The following is a 19,081-nucleotide window of genomic DNA, read 5'->3' on the forward strand; positions in this document are numbered from 1 at the left end:
TGATTTATTTGGAGTTAAATTAAAGTTGGTATGTAAACTGATTAGCTTTATCAAAATACTTACATTTTTTAAATTCTCTGAACTCCCAGGATAACTGATGTTCCAAGTTATTAACATGTAACATTAACATTTCCCCTTAATTACAGGGCTGTGATGAAAACCTCTCTCCCAGTGGGTGCATAGCTCTGGAACCAGCAATGGTTCCTGGCACATGATTAACAATTCTGAATCACACAGGACCTTTCCCGTGGACATACCGGTTCTGTCGAGGATGATGGCATTCCTGCGGTATATCCAGCTTCACCGTTGCTCACATACAAACACAAAATCATATTTCTTTTACTCCTCTAAAAACAGCACTTGCATAGCTCAAAAGCCTTGAAAGTCAAGGTAAAAGCAAATATTGCTGTGCTGGTTTTCACGAGCCTGTTGTTAAACAGTTACGTATGACGTGGTTGGCAGAACATCAGCTAAAACAAGCGCGCTCATACTCGCTTCTTTCTCATCCTTGTTCGTACCGTGTGGGCTTTCTGCTGCACCCTGCCTTTCGGCACAAAGCTGGGCTAAGCGTTGTCCCCGTCGGTACGGTGGGGAACAGGACTATGACTTTATCCTCCACGTTGTCTGTTGTTCTGGTTCCTGAATGCTTCAGTGAGTTAATTGCTAGCAGAGGGAGAGGGTAGGGAAGAGCCATATGCAAAAGAGGAAAGGGATATTTTCAGCTGGGACGGAGACAAAGACACAAGCTGTGAAGAGCAGCAATACAGAGAAGCAACAGGGAACATTTCTGGTGGGACTGTGAAACTGTGGGGCCGGCTCGCCAAGCAGAGCTGAGAGGGCAGGTCCAGCACTGTTATGCTAGATAGCGTAAAAGCAAAACTTGCCGAACTTATAATGGATAATTTATGATGTAACCCTCGCAGAAACGGAGCCCCTCCATTTTGTGAAACAGAATGTCCTCTAGAAAATATTTGCACTTAGCTAGTACACGCAGATTCAAGGAAATTCTTTCAGGAGGGTTTGGGTCTAATAAAACGGGAATGTGTGACCTGGCCTGCACCATTATTTGCCCAGTTTTATCCTTTTGTTATTATTTCCAAATGTGGAATTCTCATTCTTCTACAATTCTGCAGGTGAAGCTAGGCCAAGAAAAAACAATGGTCTCCTGCAATTACAGGGAGCACCTATTAGGGCTGTAACAAGGCTAGCAATGCAGGCCATCATCCAGAACGACATGTGTTCCCAGGGGGTTGTGGAAATGTCCCTGCCAGCACCCGGGAGCCTGGTCTCCGCGTGGGCGAAGAGGCGCTGGCTGGAGCAGTGGGACCCCCGCGGGGCTAGGGGACGTTCACTCTCAGCCCTTCTCTACGAGCAGATGGGTTGCCTTGGCCAAAAGAGCGCAGCATTTGGCTCTGATGTTCCGGGATGCAACAGTTTACAGATGGTATGGTCCCCTCCTCTTCCAGGATGTAAATCTTCTGGGACGGAGTCTGTGCCATCTCTACGTGCTCATGTTGGAGTGTCGGTCCTTGCATAATGCAGAAGACAGAGCTGTTGTAAGCACATTGCCGGCAAGCTCAAGGTCTTCTCTGCTCTGATATTTATTATTTTACCTACCAAAAGAGCTCCTTTTAAAAAAACGTGAATGTTCTTACTTCTGTCTGCCAGATATTACAACTGGGAGAGCTGGATCCTTCGAGTGTGTCCTTGCTTCTAGTTATAAAACCAAATTTGGTCAGCAACGTATAATATTTGCAAAGGGTTTTACGTAGGCTGTATGGCACAGACGTGGCAAGTCCCAGCGCTTGGTGTTAACCGGACGCCGGTGGGGCTGTGGGCTGCAGCGGAGCTGCTGCTAGCGCGGTGTGGGGATGCTGTGGCTGCAGGATGAGGAGCAATGAGGATGAATGCAATGACTATTTCCCAGAATGTAAACAGCCTTGCAGTTTAATGGCTCTATTTACGTTGACGGAGATCAGGAAACACACTTTGTTATTTTAGTCTGAATAAGCTCATGCAGATGGTAAGCAGAAGCAACGTGTTTGGAGTTTCTGGTGTCCTCTGACAAGCCAGGTTGCACATGAGTGTGTTAACCTTGCCTTTGAAAAGCACTTGATTTTTATCAATTTGTTTACCAAACTGTCACAACAAGGCATAATACCACAGAAGGCTCACATGCTGATCTGAGAAATGTGCGTGTTCTTGGTAGTGGAAGAGGAATACGCGCTTTCTGCTCTTTGTTAAATGCAGTAACAAACCATTTTTTTTTTTCTACAAACCACGGAGCGAGTTGTTGAGTGGGGAGCTGGGGCGGGAGGAAGATGTTCTATGGACAAATTGCTCTTCTCTCCCACCACCTTCAGCCTCTGCAGTTGTGTGGGGTGGGATTCGTCAAGTTGCTCAAAAAAAGCCATTTGCGTTGTATCATTTACTGGTGCCAGCGAGTCCCCCGCTCCCTCCCGGCCAGAGGTTTCCCGTGCTGGTGGGCTGGCTCCCCATAAGCCAGTCTTGTGGCTGTGGGAGCCGAACGAGTTAAGCTGTGCTCGCCGTTCCAAGTGGGAGCGAAGAGCCATTGCAAAATGTTTTCCCCCCGTTGGCTCTGCGTGTTGTTTTAAAATTAAATTGGTTCTGGTTAGCAAACAAGAACAGGACGACAAAATTAAATTTTCTGAGGAATGTTGTGAATCCTGTGTGAAAAATAAACCCCAAAACGTTCTTTCCCTCCTGCACTCCTTGGCTTGCCTTCGTCCCCTCTTTGCTTGCCATCCCTCCCTCTCTGCCCCATCCACAGATGTGTCGGTGGGTGGCAAGGCTGGTGTCCTTATGCCGAGGTGCTGTGGTGAGCAGCAGTGGGAGTTAATGGGTGCTGGGGTGTCATGGCTTGGCCAATACATTTATTTCTTTTTCCCTTCTACTTATTGTCTCACATCTTCTTTTCTTGCTCCTTTGTTCTCACTGTCCTCCCAGCCCACACTGCCTGAGGAATGTTGTTGCTCCCTCTCTAGCAGGTGAATGCTGTGTGGGTCCGGAGAGTGTTTCAGATGCATACAGGACACGGTATTAATTTTAGAGGCAGAATTGGACCTATAAAGTATGATTCAGCCCCACGCAGATGACTACTGCCGGCCATCTGCAATGCTTCAGGCTCACTGGAGGCCAGCACAGACTCTGCACTGGAGGAGCTACACCCACATAGGGCTCTGTGATGGACAATACAGATTTCTCCCTGTCTGCTTCCATCTTCCTTATTTATTTATTTATGCGCAGATGGAAAATCTTTGACACAAATTGGCACTCCTTAGATTCTGTTCCTCTGGAAAGCTCCTGCAGTTCTTAAAAGCTTCTCCTCCATTTGGTCAGCCCTGCAGGCATTCACTGTGCACTTCATAAGTCATTTCTCTAGTCATTGCCTCAGTATTTGTGTCAAGTCTTCTTGGATCTTTATTTATAATTTGGCATGAGTTTGTTCTGAGGGCTCAGCAGACTCTCTGTTTTGTGTGAACTAGGACATCTTGCTCTGAGACCTTTAGATGGGACAGCAGGTTACTCCAAGTTGAGTTTCGTCATACTTGTGGTGCATGTGAAGTGCTTGGGCTATTGTTATTTACTAGGTTTTGCTATTGCATTTATGCAGGAATTAAGACTCCTGATGCCTTTTAATGCTTGGAGCCTTGTGCCACCGATTCCTGGAGGCCAGGAGTATACCCTGGGAGGTGTCACAGCATGGTTGTCCCTGTCATGCTCTTCTCCAGGCACCTTCTCTTGGCCATTTCCAGAGATGGGAGGCTGAAATGGTCCTCCAGCATGATGTGGAGCAACCACATGGGCCCACCTGCCTGGGGAAGATGGACAGAGTCAGACAACAGGTCTAAGAGAAGACTAAACACCTCTGGGGAAGCATCATGGGTCTGCTGAAACCTTGCCTCCAGGCACCACATGAGGAAGGGCACCTTATCCTTGTCAGCAGCGTTTTCTAGAGCCAGGCTGAGCATTGGACCCTGTGTCTGCAACAGGGCTGTGGCTGTCGTGGGCAGCCAGGGAGCACTCCTCCCTTGCCATCAGACCATTAGAATAAATAGCTCTGCTTACACTGGATGAAATCAAGTCTTCTGGATTGTGGCCTAAACACGGTCAAAAGCTCCCCTGGGCCCTCAAGCTGCCAATAGCTTGCACCTCCTAGCGAGTCTGTCCTTGGGAAGGAGCCATTAGAGGCTAAGGAAACTTTGCAGATCTCCGTCCTTAAGAAGTGGGAAATCATCACTGATAGGACTTGGAGCACCTCTTGTGTCAAGGAACGGGCTATGCAGGAAACATGCTGATTAGAAACCAGCTCTCAGTGCAATGCCCCAGCCAATGCCCTCCTGGAGCGTGGTTATCAACAGCATTGCCCAAACTCCTCCAGGGCACCACGGAGGCTGGGTTTCCCTTCTGTTCAGGCCTTGTAGTGATTACATTGCACGTGGATGTAGAGCCATCAGCAAGCTAATGAGGCTTTCCAGGCCCCTCTGATAGTTACAGGCTTGTGTTGCATTTGTTGTGCCAGGACTTGTGTTCGCTGGGGTGCCAATAAAGTTCACCAGAAAGAAATCATGATTAACTAGGGCCTGAAGCATCAATTTGATAAACCTGTCCCTGCCACTGCCACCTCTTCTAACACAAGTACTGCATATGTGACTCCTTGATTGGATGGCCAAAAGTACTCTAGAAAGATGTGTAGTCATCTGTTTCTACACACATGCACAAAAAACATATCACATTCTTCCCTGAATTGCTGTAGATACTTACTTCTTCATCGCCATCAGTCTTTGTGAATAAAGCTGTTGTGTTGCATAGCAGCACACCAACATCAGATGTTGGTTGGGGCTGCCGGGAAGAGGCTGGCGCTGCCAGAGTTTGCTGCCACTACTCCCTTCATCCTGGGCACCCCTACAACTCTCTTCAGTTTCTCTCCAGGAGGTGCTCCTAGTGTCTGACTTGTTCTGCTGGTGTCCAGCCTCTCACTTTGCTTGTTTCCTTGGTGCTGATTTAGCACAAGAGCATGTGGAAAGAGCATGCTCTTTCCACAAAAGCACAAGAGCATGATGTTGGCGGTTTCAAACCTGGTTTGAGTGTTTAATTGAGTGTTTATAATTTTATCTTATCATTTTTCTGTAAATGGGAATTCCTTATGCTAAAGTTTCAGACCGAGGACTTGAGGAGATGACCTGAAGTCTGAGTGAGAATCTGTTGAGTCATTTTAGAGTGCTGTGAGTATAAATATATTTCCCAATTCTGAAAGTCTAACATTTATCAGCTGTACAATAATGCGCAACCAGCCTCATTTTGTGGGATCGGGCTTCCAACACGCACGGCCCTCAGCAATAAATGAAGCAAGGTCATTGCAAAGCTGGAAAGTAAATGCTTTTGAAGCATTTCCTCCTAGGACAAGACCTAGTTTTTTCTTTCAACTGCTAACACCTTCCTCCCTGCCCTGAGTAAGCTTATAAGCTTTCTCAGATACAGAAACTTTCCTGTTCACTGCTGTCAAAACCTTTCAGCCCTCCTTTTTTGTCTCTCTTTAATCTTCCCCAGCATGCCATGGTGCATTCTTCTGCCTTTCGCTGGGCTCACCTTTTCTTGCACTTCCTTCTTCTAATGCTGCCCACATGGTTCCCATTTGTCGAAGGTGGGAGCCAGTGGGTATATCCCACATGTGATCTGAGGGGATAGGATTCTCAGGTGGAATTATTTAATTAGATATTGCCATGCAGTTTTGGGGGAATTTATTTTAATATGTTTATTTCAATATTTTCCATGTATTTATTTTTCAGTGGAGATTATGCCGTATCTAGAAAGATAATAATTTACTTAACCAGTGAGATACATTCAGTTAAACCCTGAGAAACTGTGCTTCTTTAGATCAGCCTTTATCCCCAAGAATTGTCTCGGAAGGCTGTCTCCTGGCTGGGGGCAGAATCCCTTTCAGAGGCTTAACAGCAGTTATTTGTTTAGCTGAGTAAGTTTAAAAATCTGACAAGTACATTGCAAAGATCTCAGATCCCTCTCCCAGAAGGCAGGCCAATGACACCATTAGCTTAATCCAGCACCTCATATACTCAATTTTAATACAACTCTTTAGCTCCAGAATATGATGTATTTTCAGTTGAAGGATTTGTATTCCAGTAGTAAGAAGGGAGAAGGAGTGAGGGCAGTGCTGTAGGTCACTTAGCGGTTGGGTACACAGATGTATTAAAAAACATGCAGAGGGTCTCTGGAAAAGAGCTAACATCTGACATCTAAATCCGTTCATTGATTGGAGTAACTCATGGCAAAGCGTTTTGCTGTGTGTTTAGCTGAGTTCCACATACCACGAGTGAGCTGTGCTCTTGTCTGCCTCTTCTGCCTACGTGGCTCCCTGCATTTTTGACAGCCACCTCTAGGCATGATACAATTAATGGATGATATTTGGAGCTACTGTCCTGGCAGGCTATGCAAGCACCCCTCTCCATCTCCACAGCGACCGAGGATGTGCTAAGTAATGCGGAGGAGTTGTGCTGGCAGCAGTGGCTGCAGAGTAACTGTTGTGAAACATAACATCCATCCCATCCAAGCCCATATATCTGCGGTGTTGATCTCCAGGGCTGGGCCGGCTTTGGGTTGTTCTCCAGGAAGATAAAGAGGTACAGAACTCCTGTGGAGTTCACCTGAATGGCTTTAGGTGCTTGCTTCGTAAGAAGTCATGCCTGTTCTTCCCTACTCACCTTAAAAGGGTAAAGAACAGCAGTTCAGATATCTCCATTGCAGTAAAGCTGGAGGAGATGCATTCTCCCATAATGCTGGCAAGCAGTGAGAGGAAGGGTGTCAGGGAATGCATCTGTTTCCAGGGGAGCAAAGCAGTAAGTACACTCCCAGTATATCAGGAGTAAAACCATTTCAGCTAAGTGCAGCGTTATTGCAAGAGGGCACACTGAGAATGGCAAAAATATTTACTGAATACATATGAATATTCTGTGTCTGACAAAATGATCTGGCACAGATTTCATGGTGACAACTGAGCACTTTTGTGGTTTAGGTTTCCTAAGTGGTCTTTCATCTGTTCCTTCCCTCTTCAGGTCTGCTTCTGTTTCACACTTAAAATTAACGTAATGAACAGCCATGACACAGTTAATTCTTCTATGAAAACTAAAGCAAAGAGCTGTTTCTCTGTCAATATGTTGTTTACTCTTTTGCAGTGAGTTACGGATTGATATTTTCTTCTTTCCTCCTCTTATTTGTATGTATTTGCAGGGTATTTTCCTGCTGTTCTTTCTGCTGCTCTCTCCCCTGGACCCACAGCACAGCTGTTGCCTCTCCGTGTCTCACTGGTTGGGAAATGCTGTCTTAAACTCCCTTCCCCAGAGATCCTCTTGACCTGTGCCCTGAATTTGTTCAAATTTGCTTTTTTTGAAATACATTATCTTTAATCCGTTGTTCTTGTTCCTTCCCTGCCTTAAATTGCTGAACTTTATGGTTTTGTAACCACTTGCACTCAAATTAACTTCCAGTTTTGGACTATTAATCAACTTTCTGTATCAATAATATCTAAGTAATAAACATCCCCTCCCCTAATATTTTTCCTTCTCCGGAGCAACTTTTCCCCACATGTTCCAGCAGCCTGGAGTATCTGGGACCTGCCCTGCTCTGTCCTTAGCAGATGCCAGCGTAATTAAAATTACCTGTTCCTACCAACTCTGATTATTTGGCTGCTTCAGACAGACGCTCAAAAAGGCTTTGTCTGTGTCTTCTTTCTGGTTAATGGATCTCTGTGGGACACCTCCTGTGCTCTTTGTCTCTTCCTCTGTCCCTGGGGACATGCACTGAGTTTGTTTCTCACCTCTTCTTGAACCCTAAAGTATTCTTCATACAAAAAAACCCCTTCCTATTTCCTTCTTCTGTTTCCTAAAAAAGTTACATCTTCTCATATCAGTATTCCCCTCCAATGATGTCTTTCCATGAAGCGTGTGTGAGGCTAAATGCTGCAGTTGTATATGAAGGCTTTGAAGTCATCTTGTTTATTCGCTGTTCTCCTGGCATTTATGTGCAGACATATAATACGATCAGAAAGCTGCCCTGTTATTCTCACTCAGAGTTTTCCTCTGAGCCTACTGCAGTTTCCCTTTCCCTTAGCCATATCCCAAGCCTTCAGTTGTTTTTAGGGCACCCACTAGCTTTTGTCAGTGGCTTCCTTCAGACCTAGTTTCCAGTTCTCTCACTAGGTTGGAGAGGTACCAACCATCTTCAATGAGATGCTACTTTTTTCAGCATCCTCTCCCTGCAGAAGACCATCTTGCCTGGGCAGCAGCAGGCACTCAAGCACAGCTCTGCATCTGCTGTGGAGGAGCAGGAGTCTGCGCAGACCTAGCCTCCCTCAGCACATCAACACCATTTCGTGAGACCCTAAATGTCACACACAGCAGCAGGTAGTTGACATAGCTTGGTAAGACTTGTAGGACAGCAGAGCTACAGGATTGCTTGGAAGCTTGGAGAAATTGCATTACTGTGAAGATACTGAAGACCTGCAACAAATGCTGCTTAATGAAAGTACATTTAGAGGAGGCTTGATCTTAATCTTGAGCTATCTGGAAGAAACAAAAATCTGTCAGGCAGGGGTTTAGCAAGATCCAGTCACTAGAAGGCCAAAACAGGTAAGTTTGGACCAGAAGCCAGGTGCCTATTTTGACAACAGACACTAAATAACTGCGATGTTTTACGTGAGGATAGGCCAATTTCCATACTTGCAGCAAATTTTAAGCAGGCGGTGGACACCTTTACAAAAGATGTGATTTGTCCTGCTGACAGACTCTCTTTGACTCCAGCACTCCCTGTGTGCGTCCCAGGCTGCGCGGCGCAGAACATCAGGCTAATGACGCTGGCCTTTTCTGCCATTTGTCTGTGCCTCCAAAATCAGGTTCAGACTCCACCCTGTGTGCTTTGGTACAAGATTCCCCCAAAGATTAGCTGGGGAGAACTCCTGCCAAACCGGGTCCCTCCAGCTGAGCCGTATCTGCGAGCCCAGAGGAGCAGGAAGAGCTAGGGCCAGTTCCTTCAAATATTTTACAGATTAAGACCAGGGTCTGGGATCTGCGGGAAGTCGGAGGAGTTCACAGACCCCAGCGGGTTATGGTCCTTGCTGCAGCCCTAGCGGTCTGCGCCAATAATTGTTGTCTTCCTCATCTGCCTTGGTCATTGGCTATCGCGTTCGAATGCAATGACACTCAGCAATGTGGACAAGCCCTCTGACATTATTTGAGTGCAGCTGGAGGCATCTACTTTAGCCTTGAAAATGCCTCTTTCTTGGCAGTGCTTTGTGTTTATTATAATGCTGTCTGTAATGTGCAAAAGTACATTTCTTTTTAACTTCCTTCTTTATGTACTAAAGAGTGTGGTTTTAATTAAGGATTTCAGATTGAAACATTTCCGGTTTTATGCGTTGTTTTTTGGTTGGGGCTTTTTTTCTTTCTTTTTTTCTTTTTTTTTTTTTTTTTTTTTCAGGACAGTTTTCAGTTAAAATGTTTTAGAGTTTTGAAAAATACCAGATGCCCAACTCACAAAGTGTGTGAAGAGCCCTGGTCACTCCCTCTTCCTCCCAGGGAAATCAGCTGCTCCGCAGAGCGGGAACAGCCAGGGACGGCTGATGGCAAGAATGGGGTCAGCAGGCAGGAGAGGATGGGCTGGGACTGGGATCGGCGGTTTTCAGCAGCGCGCCATGGCTGCGGCTCCTTGCACGATAGGAAACGCTGACTCAGACCCATAAAATGAAGCACCTGATTTTTGTGGATTTTGGGTTTACTACCCAAATAGCTAGGGGTTGTAAGAGGGGATGGGCAGGTCCGTGCTTAACGGCAGAGCATCTCTGTTGCCACGCCCGCCTGCGTGCCCCTGCCATCCCTGGCCGCCGGCTGCAGCCCCCACCCATGGGGAAGTGAGGCCAACCCAAACAACTTGTAAAATAAAACAGTTGTTTTGCTGCACATCAACTGCTGTTAAAAGGAAAAATAAAAACAAGCCAGATTTTAGCTCTCCCAGTAGTAGAAGAGCTTGAAAATGTCCTACAAGACACCCAAAATTTTTGAAAAGAGCAGGCAATGAAAATTTTGTTAAAACCAGGTTTTTCAAGCCAGTCCCACGATTTTTGGGAGCTTGACTCATGATCTTTGAATGTTGGGGTTTGGCAACGCTAAAGTCCTCAGTTTGAATTTGTTCCCAATGTAGTATTTCAGCTTCCTAGCATGACCGATCAGTGTTGCTCTCCTCTGGAGCAGCAAGAGACCTGGGCGGTGGGAGGTAGAGAGGTCCGGTACAAGGCGCTGCGCCTTCCGCAGCTCCGGCAATGCTGTTGGGTGGGTCTGGCTCGCATCCCTGTGTGAGGCTCTTCTGAATCGAGCCGTGTGTCTCCCACATGACGGCAGTTCAGGCAGCAAAACCCGAGTATCAGAGCTGCTGGATGGGCTGAAGGGAATGGGTGAACTGGATGTGCAGCGTACCTGGGTTAAGCGTTTTACTGCGATTAAATGAACGTGTTAAAACGCACAGTTCATACGGTGCTCAGCCCGTGCTGCTCAGCTCACTTTTTGCAGGAAAGCACTGAAAACATCCATCCTCTTGCTGTAGTGTTAGCACTTCAGGTGCTGATGAGAAAAAGTATTTATAAAGAAAACCTCTGTCTTGCAACTGTGGTACCTTGGAAGAATGATGTGGATGCAGCTTGCCTGAGCAGCAGGTGATGCACAGGGGAGTGGGTTTCTATGACAGCTGCTGTCGTCTGCCCCATGGGCGCTGCCCTGCAGCTGGCAGGAGGAGGTGAGCCTGGGGACAAGCGTGGTACCTGCCCTTGTGTCGTCTCTCTGTGTTGTGTTACAGTGTACGACTGTATAGCAATCTATGGCGTTATCTTGTACACACTTGTGTGGGTTTGGGCTGCGTGGGGTTTCCCATGCCTGGGAGGTAAGACTCTTGCAGAAAGAGATCCCCCTCCATGTGGCTTCCTTGGCCAGGGAGCAGCAGCACACAGGGACCCAGTCATCTCTCCTCTGTGGCAGCACAGAAATGGCCAGATTTAAGCCATATGAATCACCAGCTGCTCATGTACCCCTGCCTCAAAGCCCCCCATCCTGCTGTGATCCACAGCCCTGTCCTCTCTGTAAAGTGGCTTGGGAGGGCATTCCGTCCTCCCACCAGCCATCCCCATCCATCTCCAGCTGCCTGCCTATTTGGGAGCTCACAGATTGCTGAGTGCTTGAAGAGATGACCACTTCTTGCCTATTTGGGAATGCTTTTAAATTGTTCCAGAAACTGCTGTTTGTTGATAAATCAGGGCGATCTCAGAGAAGTGTTTTAGCTAAACTGTGTAAAAGAAGGAATGAGCTGCAGCACAGCACTGCCAGCTGTCATTGGATTTAGAAACACACATCATAGATTTTGTTGCTTTTCAGACAGCTGCGCTTATAGCCGCTCTTATAGCCATATAAAACAGTCATTCTGTCAGCAAACGGTCTGGCAGCGGAGCTGGGCTGTATCTGCAGCCGTGTTCCCAAGCCCAGCGGGTTCGCTCCCTCCACGTGCAGAGGTAAAGCCCGGAGGAAGGTAGGTGGCTTTGTAGCTCAAGCTGTAACCTGTCCCCAGTGTTGTAGCTTTGCACAGGGTAAAGAGCAAAACACTGGGCTGTGCACGGGACAGTGCTGACAGGGCTTGTCTTAAGCACCCCTGGTCATTAGGAGTGGGTGGTTGCTGCCCTGGGAGAGGGTGTTTTGGGGGGTTTTACCCCCAGCCTGCAGTTGCTGCTCAAAAGTCTGGCTGATTTACAAGCCACAGCTTGTTATAGCAGTACTCACAGAGATCAGGCTCTGTCCTCTGTGGTCCATTCTGTCTGGGCTTTGGAGCTAGAGCTGAAAGCCCCAGGGACCACAATTAGATTTTAAAGGATTTCTTCGAGTGAAGGGAGATAGTGCTGAGTTATCAAATTTGAAACTTTTCACAGGAATAATATAACTTTCGATAAAACCATGTCCAGCAATGGTTACATATGTAACGAACCAACTGTAAATGCCCACTGAAAGTAGCACTTGAATATTTTATACATATTTTATTTGCATTCCTTTTTACAAAGTAGAATGACTTCAAGCAAAGTAGCCTAGTGTGTCAGGAGGCTACTCCACTAGTGAGCTATGAGAGCGGGCGTGAGTTATTGCTGTGCATGCTGTTTCACACCAATCCCTTGTGCAAGTGGTGTCAGTGAGAAGTAGCTGCAACGCAGGCTATTGCTGTCTCTTGGTGGGATGAGCTGCCTCCCATAGAGGCCCCCAAGGATGCCCAGCGGTGCAGGCACTGCAGAGCAGTGAAGGTGCTGATGAGCTGTGCCCATGTTTCCCCTGGACCAGTTTCGGTGGCTCAAGCTCAGTGATTTGGATTGGCCAACAAGGTGTACAGAAGCAGATAGTGCTCAGTCTTATTTTCCCTTGCTTTGTTCTTCTGCTTTTCTCAGACCTGCAGTCCTCTCCCTGCCCACCTCCATTTCCCTCCGAAACTTTAGAAGATGCTGGATTCATCCCGATCCAAAAGGGAAAATGTCTTAAGTTATGCAGCAGAAGAAAGCAGCTTTCTTAGCTGTAATGTGATCTTGATTCCTTCCCAGGCACCAGGCTGGAACAGAGGGTTTGGAAATTGCCCCTCTGGCCATTATCTGAGCTTTACAGCATCTGGAGATTGAACCCAGATCTCACTTCTCTTCTGAAGCTCCATGTCAATTTACACTTGTTCCTAGAAACCATTACTGTCCTGTGAGCTCTTTACCACACAAGGATTGAAAACAGAGCTATTCAGCATGTTTGAGCTTTTTTTTTTTTTTTTTTGCATGAAGGCAGAGCTCAGGACTCATTCCTTTTTCTCACCATCTGAGAATTAAGCCCAATCCTGACTGTTATCCGACCTCAATACCATTTACACACTGAACCCAATGCCTATGGCTTTTATCTGAGCCCTTGCAGCATTTGGAAGTGGGCCATGCCCCTTGTCTGGTATCAAAAGCATTATATTAATTTGGGATTCATTCCACAAAATGAGGCTGTCAGCCAGACTCCTTAGCAATTGGATATTGAACCCAGACCTCGTGGTTGTCTTCCAAGTTATATGCCAGCTGGGAACTCAGCCCACAATCCATGGCTGCTGGCCAAGCTCCTTATTGGCGAGAGATTGACACCAAGCCCCCAGACTGCTCTTGCTGTATGGTGGTGTTAAGGAGTAAACCTAGCTCACGTGGTCAGCATAATCACCTCTGCATTGGCAGTGAAATGAAAAATCTAGTTAAAGACTTGAATGAATATTGAGGGTCGATGTTCAGCTGCTTAAAGACCAGGGATGATGACAACAATTCCCTTGGAACAAGGCCCCCTTGATACTCTGGGGGGAATAGCTCCAGATCCCCCATCTGTCATCCATCTGGATATAAAATCCAGGTTCTCATTAACACACAGTGTGCAGCATTTCTTTACTGGCTGGCAGTATTAAAGCCTGTTCCTCCAACTTTCAGGTATTCCTCAGATGGGATTAAACTAGATCCCTTTTCTATAGCACCATTAGGCTCTGCCAAAGCACTCCTTGTCACTCAGAGCAGACCCCCCAATGCCGCACCTTGCCTTGGGAAGGGCTTCCTGTGTGCAACACACCCCCAGCCTTTGGTGCCCCACAGAGCAATAAGGAAGCCTGGGAGGCAAATGAGAACAAGGAATGGCTCTTCTCACCTCCATCCTCTTTGGGGGAAATCAGGAGCCTGACCAGGTAGAGGGAGCATTTCAGGTGAAACGTGCATCTGAGGCAAGGAAACTCTTTCCTCCTGCCAGTAGTTTTGCCTGGGAATCCTTCAGCATCTTTACACAGGGTGGTTTTACTGCATAGCAAAATGCTTCAAGATTGAATTAAAACCAAACAGCTTTCCAGCTGGGATGGTCATCATTAGAATGCAATTTCCAGCAACTGTGTGGGTTTCTTGGTAGCCTCAAAATCTTTAAAAATCTCTTTAAGCAGCAACTTCGAAGGAATGGCTTAGCATGCAGCTAGAATTGGAAAATCCTCCCATGATCCAGTGGATCAAGCTGGATGTTATAGCGCTTATGGACAGTGTGGGATGTTGCTTTTCCTCTGAACTTGCAGTGATGGTGAAGGCTACTTTTTGGTGCTCTAACTGTGCAAGCTGTGGATGGGGGGCTCTGGTTTCCCCATCTGAAACCCCACCATGACTGGGGATGGAATCCATGGGAAGTTTTCAAGTCAGTTTTGCAGACCTGTCCCATGGGTCCAGAGTTACTCTGGTTGCCTGTTGCATTTCTTCTGATTCATGTTTATTTGCTAAGAAAACATTAAGTCCATGCCACACACATGGTTTTATGAGGATTTTCAGGCCAAGAAAGCCAGTGCAAATGCGATTCAGCTGACTATGGTGGTAATTTGTTTGTAAACAAATAAATTTTCCATGTACCCACTTGTTCTTCAATAAGTGGGAATACCTTTCTCTTTCCATTCATTGCTCTCGCCAGCCATCTTACTCATCTCTTGTCTGAACACTCTGTTCTGCCCTTTCTGCCGCCTTCCTATAAAGCTCTCTTTGGGCTTCTCTTTGCCAGGTCTTTCCCAACCTATTCCCTCCACTCTCTCCTGCAGGGCAGGGGAAGTTGCTGGCTTCAGTGCTGGCACCAGGAGCTGTTTGCAGGGATGCTCCAGGCATTGCTCAGAATTTATGGGGAATGCAGAGTCAAGCAATACCGGTGATTAGTTGAAATTGTTATTTCTAGAGCTACACTCCTTAGATTTATCTAAGGAACAGTTCATCTGTTGTGCATTTGCTTGGGCTCTCATCTAACCTCCAGATTTGGGGAGTGCAGTGTGTGCTACCCACTCCATGCTCAGCTGTCCCCCCTTCCTCCTCGGTGCTGGCGCACTATGTACGTGCAAGAGACGAACGTGGTGAACAGTGGGGATAGAAGGAGAACAGGCTCTTCTTTCCTGTCCTCCTGGTTGACTTCCCAGAGTTACGAAAGCCGCCGGCATGCCGTGCCATGCCCCACCACCCCTCAGCCCACTGGCTGATCTCAGCCTCTGTCTCAGCGTGCACATGAATTTCCACTCTTCATGCTAAACTCTGCCAAAACAAAATTCCTGCAGCAGAATAAAAAATGTGGAAGACTTTCAAACCCAGAGATTATTGAACTGTCCCTCTTACCAAATGGCAGTCAATATTATGTTATTTATAAAGTCTCTAAAATAACGTTTAGTTCAGTAACTACAACTGGAAAGACTTTCCAATTATTTTAAAATGCCAGAGACGTTTTAATGTGCCTCAGATTTTGTGCTGGCATGCCACAGACTTAAGTGCCATCCATCTTTCAGAGAACTTTAAAATTTAGCCTCCTGTAGAGGAGAAAAATGGGAAAGAATCCCAAAGGATGTACTTGTCCCATGAACCCCACCACCATTTGTGGCCTCACACCTTCTCCTGCATTTTAAAATTGTTTATCTCCCTCTGTGCAGGGTGAGAGATTAATGCAAACAGCCAAAATCTTTAATTCCTGTGCAGAGCTTCAGCTGAGGGCAGGACTGCAAGCAGATCTTCACTGGCGGCCACCCAGCCATGCATCATCGGGCAGTATTCATTCTCCAGATGTGTCCAAGCCTCTGCAACCAAGGATGTAAAAGCTTCAGAAGGCCCAAATATCTTCTGATTTCTTTTTTGTGCCATGAGGCCTCTGTCCCTGTCTACTTGGCTGCTATTAGTCCCCAACCCACCGAGGTGCCCTGCCCCAGCGAAGCCTGCCGGCACAGCACTACCGCTGAGTGCGGGGGAATGGAGCTGCCTTGGTTAGCCTCGCTCCAACTATGTGAACATTAGTAAGTGGCAGAAGCTGACTGTCAGCATCCTTGAGCTATTTTTTTCCCTCTTTTTAAAATCTTTTTTATTTTTGTTTTATTTCTTCTCCCTAAGCTCAATGGCACATGAGCGTGTGCATCTCTGCACCAGGCAGAGGGGAAGAAGGGGCAGGGAACACGTCTTATAAATCCTGTTCTGCTCTGTTAAGATTCATTCTGGTACAACAATGGCTTTTTCTATTGAAATGCTTTGTGAAAGCCTTGCCTAATGATCTGTTAGCTGGGGAAAGGTTAAATTTCTGGAAGATTTTCTGTGTTTGATGAAGAAAAAGCAGTGTAATTATCCAGAATCCAAAGAGAGTTTTAGCCAGCTGTTAATAATACTGTGATTCTTCGTGTTCTCATTACTCAGAAGTAACGTGGCCATCCCTAGTCATGGCAGTAAAATATTTATAGCATTCTCTTTTGGCCCTGTTTGTACTTATGGAGGGATGGACATCACTTGAAATCTTCTAAATATGCTTCTTTTTGTGCTTTAGCCACCCATGACAGTAGTCTTTTCATCTAACTGCAGCTGTCTGCAACAGAGATGTCCAGTTTAAGGCAGTCACCTCAGGAGGGGTCAGACATGCCCTTTAACCACTAACAGTTGGGCATCTTGTGCAAACTGGTCACCAAGGCTCTGCTAGAGTTACTGGAGAGACCGGTGCTTTCAGATTCACACCATCCTTAGAGAGATGCTAAGGATAAAGGATATAAATGGGTTTGATACCTGATACTCACGATACCAGGAGTGTCTATATTAACAGTCTGGTTTGATGCAGAGGTAGGTTTGTTAGTAGTTTTCTGCTCTTTGCAGCCTAGTTGCAGTCTGCAGGTCAGTTTGTGTGCTGGGAGACCACTGGAAATGTTCAGGACCAACCCCCAGACATCTGTGTGTTTCTCCCAGTTCTTTCCCTGATCGCTGAGGTTTACGGCTTGGAAAGTCATGGCAGAACATGAAATACACATGGCATCTCTGTGTCCAGGCGCACGGAAACAAAATAAGTGTCATGGGGAAAATATAATTTCGCAGTGGCAGGCCTTGCACTGGGATAAACAGACAGTGTGTTTCCTCCAGTGGATGCATGGAAAATCAATTCCCAGTCCTCTGCAGAGGCTCCTAAACATGAACCAAATCCCCTCCTGTAGTACTTAAGAGCTACAACTGTTTTGCACCACTAAAAAGGTTTCATTTCTAGCAAGGGAAATGCAGCCAATGCCTTTTTTCTCTCTTCGTGTTGTCATTCAGGTGTCTATTTATTCTTTTTATAGGAGTCTCATTTCAAGTGCAGCTTTTTGCCTGGAGGTCTGTGGTAAATGAGTATTAAGTAACTGTATCTGTCTCTAATTCACTAAACATCCAGAAAAGCAGCTAATGTGCCTGAACCAGTGGGATGAATACATTAGATTAATCTAATTCAGCTACTTTTCACTCAAACAACCAGTAGCATTTAGAAAAAGGTTGTGAAAGGGATTAGGAATTTCTTTTCCATATTTTCCCTTTCTTCTTTTCCTTCCATGACTTTGCTGTGTCCCATTAAACAACAGATATTCAGTTAGCTTATTTCTTTGACCATCCTAAAAACACTGCTTTTAAAATAAGTTTATTCTTCTTAGACCTCAGAGCTGGCTCCGTATTCACCTAGGCTTTCAGTGACCAGGAAAGGCAACAGAATAAACACAGACGTACAGGCTGTGAGCAGCTTATTTTGACCAGCATGAGCAGCTCCTGGCTGTCACCATCTCACTTGCACCTTGGTCCAGCAGTGCAGGCACAGGGAGTCTTGGAGCATCGCCCCTGGGCTTAGAGCAATTCCCTGGGCATGCTGTTGTCTCCTCTCCATCCCCTTCAGCTCCCTTGGCCATGGTGGTGCATACTAGCACCTTAGTGCCATGGCAAGTCTCATGTATGTATCCTCAGCTCCTTTATACCTCTCTTTATTGGAAATGTGTGAGGAGACCCAGAGCAGGCTGCCTAGACTGCAGTTTAACAGCAAATTACTGGTAGCTGCTCTCAGCGTGCATATTTTTCACTGCAGTTCAGCCTAGATCAGGGTTACCTCACTTGCCAGAGAGAACACAATGTGCAATTGTGTCAAAAGCCTTAAAAACCATCAAGGTATAAGACCAAAACGGCTGCTTTGCTGCCTGCAAGCCCTGCTCTCCTGTCAGTAGATTGCTTCAGCGTGATTTGTTCTTGACACATTCCTGTGGCTGTTGATCATCTCCTTATACTTTGTAAGTGCTGACAAGCAGCTTGATTATTTGTCCAAGTATTTTTCTGGGACCCGAAGCTCATTTGCCTACTCTGTTAATTCCCCAGTGCCTCCTTCCCCTCTTCTGAAAGCGGAGCCCTCAGTCTGCCCTCCTCAGCCCCCTGGAACCTCCCCATCCCTGGTGGCTCCTCACAGTTAAGTGGTTGCATCTCTGAGGCTGCTTCAGGAAGCTGTCCTGGGATGCAGTTCAACAGGCAGGGATGATTGAAAAGACCACAGTTATCTAATTGCTCTCTAACCAAATCTCCTCTCTCTGTCACATGAGTTCGTAGCCTGCTAATGCTGGCATTAGCGTTGTCAGGCATTTGATTGCTTTTGAGTTTTTAGGGAAGATTAAAGCAAAAAAAAGACATTAAGTGTTTCGGCTCTCCCAGCAGAGCCCTGTGCTGATGTCGTTCCTTCCCTGAATAGTGGGTCAGTTCTTTCTTTGGTCTCTACTTCTGCTGCTGGCTGGTGTCTGCTGTTCATCAAGGCCACAGCATGGCAGGGGATGTGCCAGCTGGGGGGCTTTGAGGCCAGCAGGTAGGGAGTGAATCCTGCAAAGACCCCAGCACCGCCACCCCAGCAGCAGGGCTTGGCCAGGTCCTGAGCTCAAGGGGTGGCACGAAGCTCTTCTCTTTGTGTGCAGAACGGAGGTTAGCTGGGTGCGTGGTGCACACCTTGGAGGATCTACTTGATTACTGCTGGGGCTTGGTTACTGCACAGGGGGCAGTGGGAGCAGAGAGCAGGCCATGGTGCCATGCAGGAGAGGTGGCCGTGAGCTGGCAGCCCTGGAGCGGTGATTTCCTCCTCTGGTCCCCAGGCACTGCAGGGATCTGCTCTGAAAAAGATGCAAGGCAGGATAAGCACAAGAAAGGCTGAACTTTCCTTGCCAAGAGCAGGTGAAAAAA

At 46.7% G+C, this 19,081-nt stretch overlaps 1 protein-coding gene across 11 annotated transcripts in view; it reads left to right on the forward strand.

Annotated features, from left to right (window-relative positions):
* Positions 1–19,081, forward strand: part of HPSE2 (heparanase 2 (inactive)) — a 114,351-nt gene that overhangs the window by 55,180 nt on the left and 40,090 nt on the right. The gene's annotated exons all lie outside the window — the stretch shown is intronic.

This window comes from Phalacrocorax carbo, chromosome 12 (assembly GCF_963921805.1).
Source record: "Phalacrocorax carbo chromosome 12, bPhaCar2.1, whole genome shotgun sequence".
In the NCBI taxonomy this organism is placed as follows: Eukaryota; Metazoa; Chordata; class Aves; order Suliformes; family Phalacrocoracidae; genus Phalacrocorax; species Phalacrocorax carbo.